Source organism: Oreochromis aureus, linkage group 3 (assembly GCF_013358895.1).
Source record: "Oreochromis aureus strain Israel breed Guangdong linkage group 3, ZZ_aureus, whole genome shotgun sequence".
NCBI classification, from domain to species: Eukaryota; Metazoa; Chordata; class Actinopteri; order Cichliformes; family Cichlidae; genus Oreochromis; species Oreochromis aureus.
The window spans coordinates 52,149,095-52,159,260 of NC_052944.1; positions in this window are offsets into that span (position 1 = coordinate 52,149,095).

A 10,166-nucleotide genomic window follows, 5' to 3' on the forward strand; every position below is an offset into this window, starting at 1 on the left:
CCGGGGGATGTTCCAACCACAGGCTGAGAAGATTCTCAACGGAGAAAATGATGTCATCCCTTAGCTCCTCGGACGGATTCACTGCCGCTGGGTCCATGGTGGCTGGTTCGTGCTGACACGCCCGGTGTGGCAGGCTTGTGGAGTTTATAAAGAGGACCCAAAAGGCGGCAGCTCTGGTGCAGGTGAGTCTTTATTACACGCGTGAGTACAAACAACAAAGGCAGGTGAACGAGAACTGAAAAACCTAAACTGGGTGAAACTAACAAAACAAACCAGAAACACAGATGCAGGGAGGTCCGGGGAAATCACACATGGCGAGACGCAGGGAGAACGAGGGGAAACAACACAGACGAACCAGCAACGAGGACGAGTGAACACACACAATAAATACACACCAGTAATCAGGGGGATGGGAAACAGGAGGGAACACACCTGGGAGACATAACAGCTGACGAGGTGGGGGAATGTAAACAGGACACACTGACAAAAGACACAGACTGTCACAATAAAACAGGAACTACACATACAAGGACACACACGGGCCGAACAGAGAAAACACAAAACAGAAACAGAACAGAACAAAAATCACACTAAATAGAAAAACACAAAACGCTGGGTCAAACGGACCCAGGATCATGACACTTAAGGTCAGTTCTAAAAAACAAAGTCAGTCCCTGAAGCTTATTTGTCCCACAGATGCTAATTTGGTGATTGTGGGAATGTGTAAGGAATGTTTTGGGACTGTCCCCCTGTCTGATCTTAAAAAACTAATTTTGTTGTTACATTACAGCAATATTGAGGAAACATTTAATGGTTGATCATGGAGCAGGATGAATGTCAAAGGGAAAGTCCCTGGGACGCTTCCGGTCTTGCGCCTGGTACGCTTCCGGTTATGCTTCCATCCGGCGTAGTCATCCGACCGGTCCGTGCTATATCGCCCCTCCTGACCCGCAGTGGTATAACGTGTTGTAGAAAAGTTTGATCAATTCTCTATCTTTCTCTCTCCCTCTCTCTCTTACAAAAATAATAATTTCTCCGGGTTTTTTTCTTATACGCTTATGGTACCTGACAGAGGAAGTTGAAGCATCCCGAGCTCTCGGAGGTAACTGACCGGGATGAACAGACGGTCGTCTGACTCCTTCTTGATGTGCGTAAAACAAGTCCATCTTCTTTTAGGGTTTCTGTTTTTCTGTCTTTTGAGCGTTTCTGCTAATGAGAAAACCTGTTGTAAAGTAGCTCAAAAAATGAAGAAAAACTCTTTACCTCACAAAAACCAAAATACCTCTTCAGGGTGTTTTAATAAAATTATTTAGGACAGAGTTCTGAATATGTGTGGGATGCTTCTTTTAACTAAGGGTTTTTCTCACAAAACCAAACTACTTCATTCGAAAGTGAAATTGTTTTAATTGTTTAAGTAGGACCGATTTCTGAATATGTGCATGGTCCTGTTTTTAGTCTGGGTTATTTTACACATACAAGGAGATGAGTGGGCGGCCCGTATGAAATTCTTTGCATGGTTACAAGCAATAGAAAGTCCTTTTCATTACAAGCACTGGTGTAGCATGCTATTGTAAAAAGAAATAGCCTTCAGTCTTTACTGAGAAAATGGTTATCAAGATCTTTGTTATAATGTTGATGATAAAACTGAAACATTTAAATGGTGTTCTAAACAGAATTTAAACTATGAGTTCAACTCTTGTCTGTGAAAAACTAACTGCTGCGATCATTCTGTCTCTCTATACAGCATGCGCTCCGCTGACTCATCAGAAATCTGCTGCGCTACCCCCATGAACTTTTCATGCCCCTGGAATGACCCCCCTCACTCTCTGGACAAAACATAAATTTTTTCCCCGCCGGACACGATTAGTCACACATATGGATCATATTACTCACACATCTGGAATCGATTAGTCACTTCCGGAGTACTTCCGGTAAGGTCAAAAGGTCAAGGCTAGGGTCATCAATCAAATTTTGACACAAGCCATATACCAAACCATAGCAAACTAATTTCATTAGTAGAAATATATCTAGCTTATAATTCAAATTGTGAAGAAAAACACAACATCCAGTATCTTAACAAAAACATTTCTGCTCTGAACTGGAAGAAAAAACCCTAAGTAGAAGCTCACATCAAGACAATAGCTCCTCAGTTCACAGTAGCATCGCTCTGCTAACATGCTAACAGCACATTTGAGCTACTCACCCCCTCCCTTCCTGCGCTGAATCGTAGGGGAAGCAAATCACTCAGGACTCACTAACCCCCTCCCTCCTGTGCTGAATCATAGAGCGAGCGAATCACTCATGACTCGCTAACCCCCTCCCTCCTGTGCTGAATCATAGAGCGAGCGAATCACTCATGACTCGCTAACCCCTCCCTCCTGTGCTGAATCATAGAGCGAGCGAATCACTCATGACTCGCTCACCCCTCCCTCCTGTGCTGAATCATAGAGCGAACGAATCACTCACTCACTCACTCACCCCCCCCTCCTGGCTCGCAGCTTCTTCTTCTTCTTGGTTGGAAACCAATGTTATAAGCAAGACTATCGCCCCCTGGCTCACAGCGCCAGTGGACATTTAGATGAGAAAATATATATTTGACACATGTAAGGAAAATACTAATAAAATAAAAATAAACAAAAGAAATGTTCCTTTAGAAATTCTTTTTGCTCTTTTTGCTATATAAAATAGTTGTTTTCTTTAAGAATCACTCATCTTAGCAGTAGGATTTACATTAAAAGAGAAACAAATTAAGTTTGAGTGAAAATGTACATTTTTGCACTCTCTGGTCAACTGACTCAGTGACTCAAATGACTCAAAAACCCGATTCACTTTGGTGAGTGACTCATTAAAACTCGATTCAGTAAAAAGAATCAAATTTACCATCACTAGCGTGGGCCAGTGGCGGGAGCCCATACTGAGCTCCGCCCCGGCAGGAGAAAGAGAAAGTGGGAGAGAACGAGAGAGAAAGAGAGAGCAGAGGCGAGAGAGGAGAATAAACAAAACAAAACATAGCGCCTGACTGATGTCAGCTGGCGAGGTGCGGGGACCATGACAAATTCATATTGAATTTTATTTGTACTTTATGCTTTTTTGGTTGTTAGGCAGAGTTTCGCTCTATACTCACTAGTTTTTATACTGGTATAAATAAATGCTTATGGCAAGAGTCAGTTTTTTCCCTGTATCGTGGCCCCACATCACCTTTACTTGCAGCCTGCATATTGATGTGGTGTGTAAATATTTTTTAAAAAGTGTTATTCAAAAAAAAAAAAATTTAATATGAAGACAAAATGAGCAGTGTTACAGGCATAGCCCTAAAAAATATAGCCTCATTGGTGGTGTATTCTGTGTTGCAGGAAGAATGTCAGAGCAAGAGATGTTCACCCCTACGCATCAAAACTTCAAATAAATCGCGCATGAGCAAAGCCGCTGCTTCCGCCCTGACTGTAACGCAGTGACCAGACTAATTCCCATCATTTTTTCACATTGTCACTGGTTTTTCAATTGTCTCTTTTTGGTCCATTTAGATTGTTAATGTAGTTCATTAACAATGTTATGGTTAAAAATATTCTTCTTTTACTGTTACTTTTTTGTGGATCACAAGGTTTAAACTACTACTACACACACAAAAAAGTTCACATTTGCACTTTTGTGTTGTTATACAATATTTGACATTTAAAAAAGCAAACAAAACAGTCCATTTTAGGAAATATTAGTGGGTGTTTTTTTGTTTATTTGTTTGTACTGCTTGGACACTAAATCGGCCCGCCAATGAGATGACCGTGCCAGGAGTGGCCCACAGGTCATTTGGGTTTGAGACTACTGGTTGACTAAGTTTTAGGTTTCATTTTAAAATTTTAGCTCTAACCTTTAGGGCCCTACATAGTAAAGCTCCCCAGTATTTATCTGACCTGATGAAACCGCATTCATCTTCCCGAGCTTTAAGGTCATTAGGTCAGAGACTGCTGGTGGTACCGTGCGTTTGTTTTTAAACTCATGGTGATCGGGCTTTTCAGACAGTGGCACCATGGTTGTGGAATTCTCTTCCACTTGTCTGCTATACGTACTCCATTGATTCTTTTAGAAAACAGCTGAAGACATTTTTATATAGAAAAGCTTTTGATTAATTTGTTCTTATGTTGTTTTAATTGTTTTACATTGCTGATTCATTTACTGTTACATTGCTTTATATTTCCAGTTCTTCTGTAGTAAAGCACTTTGTGATTTTTATCTGTGAAAAGTACTATATAAATAAATTTTACTTACTTCTTTACTTACTTACTGAGACATAGGTTTCCCGCTGAAACACAAATTTCCAAGACATAAGAAAACAGGCTAAAGTTGTACTTTATACCACAGTTGGGAATTTCCTGAGTTACAGCAAATTTAATCGAAATTTGTTGACTTTGAAATACAGTGGCTTGCAAAAGTATTCGGCCCCCTTGAACTTTTCCACATTTTGTCACATTACAGCCACAAACATGAATCAATTTTATTGGAATTCCAGGTGACAGACCAATACAAAGTGGTGTAAACGTGAGAAGTGGAACGAAAATCATACATGATTCCAAATATTTTTTACAAATAAATAACTGCAAAGTGGGGTGTGCGTAATTATTCAGCCCCCTTTGGTCTGAGTGCAGTCAGTTGCCCATAGACATTGCCTGATGAGTGCTAATGACTAAATAGAGTGCACCTGTGTGTAATCTAACGTCAGTACAAATACAGCTGCTCTGTGACGGCCTCAGAGGTTGTCTAAGAGAATATTGGGAGCAACAACACCATGAAGTCCAAAGAACACACCAGACAGGTCAGGGCAGTGGCGGTCCTAGCCTGTTTGGTGCCCCGGGCGAACACGCCCTTCATGGCTAAGACAAAGGAACTCAGTGAGGACCTGCAGCTGTGCATTGTGGCTGCTCACAAGTGAGGAATGGGCTACAAGGCCATATCCAAATGTTTTCAAGTTCCAGTGGTTACAGTGCAAAGTATTATTAAAAAATACAAGATGTTCCGCACTGTGGAAAATCTCAGAGGACGTTGTCGGAAGCCAAAAGTGAAACCTGTGTTGGCCAGGAGAATAGTGAGAGAGGTGAAAAAGAATCCAAGGATCACCACCAAGGCCATTCTGGTGAATCTGGACTCTGCTGGTGGCAATGTCTCAAGGCAGACAGTCCAACGGACACTGTTGGGTTGCACGGATGCAGACAAAGGAAAACGTCACTTCTCCAGGCACTTCTAAGGCATGCCAAAGCTCATTTGGCCTTTGCAAATGCTCATCTGGACAAAGAAGAAGGTTTCTGGTCTTCAGTGTTATGGTCAGATGAAACAAAAATTGAATTATTTGGTCACAATGATGTTGCCTTCATTTGGCATAAAAATGGAGAAGCCTTCAACCCAAAGAACACCATCCCCACTGTCAAACATGGTGGTGGGAACCTAATGCTTTGGGGGTGTTTTTAGCCAATGGACCATGGAACCTAATCACAGTAAACAGCACCATGAAAAAGAGCAATACATGAAGATTCTCAACAACAACATCAGGCAGTCTGCAGAAAAACTTGGCCTTGGGAACCAGTGGACATTTTAGCACGACAATGACCCAAAACATACAGCAAACGTGGTGAAGAAATGGTTAGCAGACAACAACATTAACGTTTTGCAGTGGCCCAGCCAGAGTCCTGACTTGAATCCAATTGAGAATCTGTGGAGGAGCTAAAGATCAGGGTGATGGCAAGAAGACCTCCAACCTGAAAGATTTGGAGCTCATTGCTAAAGATGAATGGGCAAAATGCCTGTGGAGACATGCAAAAGCTGGTCTGCAATTATAGGAAGCGTTTGATTGCTGTAATAGCCAATAAAGGCTTTTTTCTATTGATTATTGAGAAGGGTATGAATAATTCTGGACATGATACCTTTTGCTAAAATATAAATAAAACCTGAGAAATATTTTTTTCCACAATGATGCCTCTTGTACATCGTCTTATTATCTTTGGGGAGACACCTGTGTCATTTCTGCTCAAAGAAGAACTTGCTTGTTGAACAAAAGTAACTTTAAGTCAAAATTCGGCAGGGGTATGAATAATTATGGGCTTAACTGTATATGACCCTATATATGAGAGAGAGAGTATGCATAGTATGCAAACGGCTACCAAACAGACATCATAATTCGTCATATAATGGGAACAGGACAAATCAACAATTGACACGGACTAATTAATATTATATTATTGTATATATTGTTTGGAGTTTAGTCTGTTACTGTTACTATTTTTACCATTTCTTCTTGGAGGAACTATAACCCACATAATTTCCTTAGGGATTAAGAAAGTATTCTGATTCTTCATGTTTTAGGATACATGACCTGCCATTATCCAATGACACATCTGCTTACCTGTATCTTTTGCTCGTTTCTTCTTGTAGGAGCCATAATTAAATGTATTGAATTTTAATGATCACTGGGTTTTCATTTGTTTGGCTATGGTGATGTGTAACGAGAGTCACGTGGGACATTAAGAGAGCGTTGTCAGTCTGTCTTTCACTGGTTTGATTTTGACAGAGAGCAGAGCAGGGCTGGGTAGCTGTAGTTTTTGTTGAACGCAGCACAACGAGTTTCCCCTTGTTGCATTAGAGCTGTGATGTTTTAAGAGTTTGAATCGCGAGCTGATCACATTGCTCTGTAAACTTTTCAAGCACTTTAATAAACAAGCAAGCAATTCCACCTCTCGCATTATTACGTACAGTTGACAGCGCATCAGGCAAATAGGCAGGCTCCACCCCCAGCCTCTAGCGACTGTGGAAGTCGCTACACTCCTCCTCTTCTTTTCTCTTTTTTTTAAACTTTAAAAACGGGTTGTGTGTGAGACTTTAAATCAACAAAATATAAAATATACATTTTAAATTGTTATTGATCCCTTTACCCCGAGTCCTAAAGTGTATATTTATTTTCTTACTCTTCTTATATTTGTTGTTTGTTTACTTGCACTGCTGTAACTGAAGCCTCGTCGTCTCGTCTCTCTATATACTGGACTGTATGTAGCGGAGATGACAATAAAGTTTACTTTGACTTCAGCAGCGAGCAGGAGCACCGAGGGCTCTCGCGCTCACTTTTCGCCTATTGAATTTCGAAAAAACATTGGTGCAAATTATATGTCTGTATCATAATGTCTGCTGTTTTCGTGTTGTTGGTTTGTTTTTATTTTGTTTTATTTTGCAAGTTGGTTATTAGATGTTGCTCCAGCCACCCAGAGAATCCCCGACCTCTCCTCCCTGTGCATAAGCAGCAGGCGCACTGCATAACGGAGGGCGCCCTTACTCCCAGCAAATGGGCGATAGAAAACCGATCGGTGCCTATGCCATTCCCAATATGCGCTGGCATGATGTTGGGGCAGCATGAGTACGAGCAATTTTTTTTTTTTTTTTTTTTTTGCCGATGCCCGTGATGCCGCCCCCACCACGATGCCGCCCCGGGCAACCGCCCGTGTCGCCCGTATCTAAAACCGCTACTGGGTCAGGGATAAAGTTACTGAGAAATTTAAAGCAGGGTTAGGCTACAAAAAGATTTCCCAAGCCTTGAACATCCCACTGAGCACTGTTCAAGCCATCATTCAGAAATGGAAGGCAGGCACATGCAGGGGGGCTGGAGGGGCTTGAGCACCTGCCCCTTTCCTGATGGGTGTCCAAAGTGCCCTTTTGTTGAGCCAACTTTTTTAAAAATTTGTATTTATTTATTTAATTTTAATGTGTGTGTGCGTGCTGAATCCTGTCTGTGCTCCTCAACAATAATATTTAACTATTAATCACATTTTTACTAAATGAAAGGATCTGGCTTGCATTAGTCACATGATCACCATTAACCAATGATAGCCCTTGACGGCAAAACGCGCTGGTTACGAGCCGGGAACGAGCTCACAAAGAGCACGCGCATTTTTTGCGGTCCGGAGCTGTAGGAGAAACACAAATTAACTCAGAGACACAGACTGATGCGACAAAACCAGTAAGTAGGTGTACAGCGCACACTGTAGTCTAAAGCACACAGGAGTGTTAGCTTATTACGTACACGTTGGTAAGTTGTCTTGTGGCAACTGACGAACTGAAACAAACGACCGTGCTGTGTGTGTAACAGCGCGACAAACACTACCTGTGTTTTTATTAACTGCACAAGTAGTGCTGGTCATAGCTGCTGGCTCACTGGGTAAGGCTGTCATGGGTCTGTAGCTCTGTCACCGTTTTAGGGAACATATTTAGTTTTAAAGTAAGTTACAGCCTGCCTTTCTGGGGGTATTATATTTCACTAAAATGATCTAATATGCATGTCCACATAATTATGGATTATTATAATTATAATATTTAAAAAAACACACTGTATTTTAAAGAACATACATTAAGAAACAGATTATATTAGATTTATATTTTAAATAAGACAAAATGCTGATTTTACAGCAGCAAAATTATTGTATCTCTACAGTTTAAAAATGTAATAAGCTTTCTGCCTGCACAGAGTGGATAGTGAAACAAATGGAATCATCATAAATACATTATTTCACATTTATTACTTTTTTCCCCTCATTGCTTTATTATTGTAGCTCTAGTAATAAATAATAAGGGAAGGATTCTGGATCAGCACCATGATGGAAACTTGTGCCCACAGTATATACAGTATTCTGAAGAAGGTCTAAAATGTCACTGTGTGTGCGTGCATGTGTGTGTTTTATGTATATGGATTTTTTTAAATTATTACTCATAATATAACATTGTCCAGACATGGCTGGTAAGGACATGAGGAGGAAACAGTAAGAGCTGTGTGAGGATACTAAAGGCAGTGGATCCCTCAGCAGCTGGATTACAAAGAGCACAGGTAACATTAACACATGTACCAGTTGTTGGAGAGGTATTCCAGTATAAAAATAATAATAAGCACAACTGGAATGTTTTGCTACTATAAATTTTTCTGTCATCATTTTATTATTGATTAAGTGCAGGAGTTGTTAGGTATGGATAATTAAATAATAGTTTATTGCAATAGCAAGATGTGCCTTGTTCTCAGATGGACAGCAAGTTGAGAGTGATATATGAGATGAGGAGATGAAGGAGGAAGAGAAGCAAAGAGTGAATCACAGGCAGAGCCTAGTTTATTTCTCACAGTTTTTTGTTGCCTTGTGGCTCCAAGCGCTGTCACCAATCTTTGCATTTTGTTATTATCTCATAACACTTGTTTAATCAGCTACCATCTCTCCTGTGGACTTTTTAATGTCTACAGTCTCAGATCAGCACAGCCCTGCCCTTCAGCACTATCAGCAGCAGGAGCAGCAGAAACCCCTCAACAGCAACATTTTACCCATCAGGTAAAACATAGGCTACGTTCGCTTTACCTTGTCGCCACCTCACAACAGTGATATAGTATGATGCGATCCCATATTAGATTCTTGATGAATGTGTGTTGTTGTTATTCAGCCTGGTTCAATGTGCCCCTTTTTAACTTTGAGCACCCGCCCCTTTAAACGTCTCTGCACGGCCCTGATGGAAGGAGTATGGCACAACTGTAAACCTACCGAGACAAGGCCGTCCACCTAAACTCACAGGCCAAACAAGGAGAGCGCTGATCAGAAATGCAGCCAAGAGGCCCATGGTGACTCTGGACGAGCTGCAGAGATCTACAGCTCAGGTGGGGGAATCTGTCCATAGGACAACTATTAGTCGTGCACTGCACAAAGTTGGCCTTTATGGAAGAGTGACAAGAAGAAAGCCATTGTTAACAGAAAACCATAAGAAGTCCCGTTTGCAGTTTGCTACAAGCCATGTGGGGGACACAGCAAACATGTGGAAGAAGGTGCTCTGGTCAGATGAGACCAAAATGGAACTTTTTGGCCAAAATGCAAAACGCTATGTGTGGCGGAAAACTAACACTGCACATCACTCTGAACACACCATCCCCACTGTCAAATATGGTGGTGGCAGCATCATGCTCTGGGGGTGCTTCTCTTCAGCAGGGACAGGGAAGCTGATCAGAGTTGATGGGAAGATGGATGGAGCCAAATACAGGGCAATCTTGGAAGAAAATCTCTTGGAGTCTGCAAAAGACTTGAGACTGGGGCGGAGGTTCACCTTCCAGCAGGACAACGACCCTAAACATAAAGGCAGGGCAACAATGGAACGGTTTAAAACAAAACATA